The sequence below is a fragment of the Trachymyrmex septentrionalis genome, unplaced genomic scaffold (assembly GCF_001594115.1).
Source record: "Trachymyrmex septentrionalis isolate Tsep2-gDNA-1 unplaced genomic scaffold, Tsep1.0 scaffold160, whole genome shotgun sequence".
Taxonomy (NCBI): domain Eukaryota; kingdom Metazoa; phylum Arthropoda; class Insecta; order Hymenoptera; family Formicidae; genus Trachymyrmex; species Trachymyrmex septentrionalis.
This window is the reverse complement of record NW_017304759.1, coordinates 155203-156199: the sequence shown is the minus strand read 5'-3', so window position 1 is coordinate 156199 and position 997 is coordinate 155203.

Sequence of the window (997 nt, the reverse complement as noted above, 5' to 3'; positions counted from 1 at the left end):
GGTGGCAACGGACCGGCAGAATAACGGTTGATCTGAAGGTGTGAATATGGCACCTGTTTCTCGTGGAGGGCCTCTTTTATATTCGCGAGTGGTGCCGAGTGCAGAGCACACGTGTGCTGTTGGGCTAATCTAGGATTAGGATTAGGGATATCGGTTGTGAAATGGGATACAGGGCTATGTGTCTAAGACAACTTTCGTTATCAAGCATTTGCCGGATGTCCATTAGTTTAGAGCCATTGTCATGTGTCATTTATTGCAGACAACTGCTGTTTTTATAATTCTAATCTATTTATTTTTCCCGTTCCTCGGGATAAAGTTCGCTTATTTGGTTCTAATATCTAATCCAATGACTCTGTCCCGAGTGGATTATTAGTTTGAAATGTTATTCGGCTCGTCGATATTGTAACAGATGGTCTATCGGTATTACTTGTTAATAATTTTTATGGTGATGATGAAAGTTTTTAGTCGAAGAAAAGAACTGTGGAGTACGGATGTAACAATATTTTTAATTATAAGTCCAGACATGTTTCGACCTCTTTTCGAGTCATTCTCAACGATTTAAATGTACCAGGTGTACAAGTATGAAATGCGGATTTGAGAAAACAGATGGCGCATCAATGCAGTGTGTGGTATAAAGATTTGACTGTTATGCCATTTTGAAGTGCCATCAACAAGTGTCAGACGCGCATGATAAATTGAAAAAGTGTTTGCATAGTGTTGTGTTGCTGTGTTCGATATGTCGAAATTTATACCAAACAAAGAGCATTCGCGGACAGCATTAATTTTTTGTTTTTATTTGAAGGAAACTGCTGCTGAATCATACCGATTACTTCGAGAAGCTTATGGTGAACATGCTCCATCGCAAGATACGTGTGAACGATGGTTTCGGCGTTTTAAAAGTGGTGACTTCGATGTTGCAGACAAGGAACACGGAAAACTGCCAAAAAGGTACGAAGATGTGGAATTGCAAGCATTGTTGGACGAAGATGATTCACAA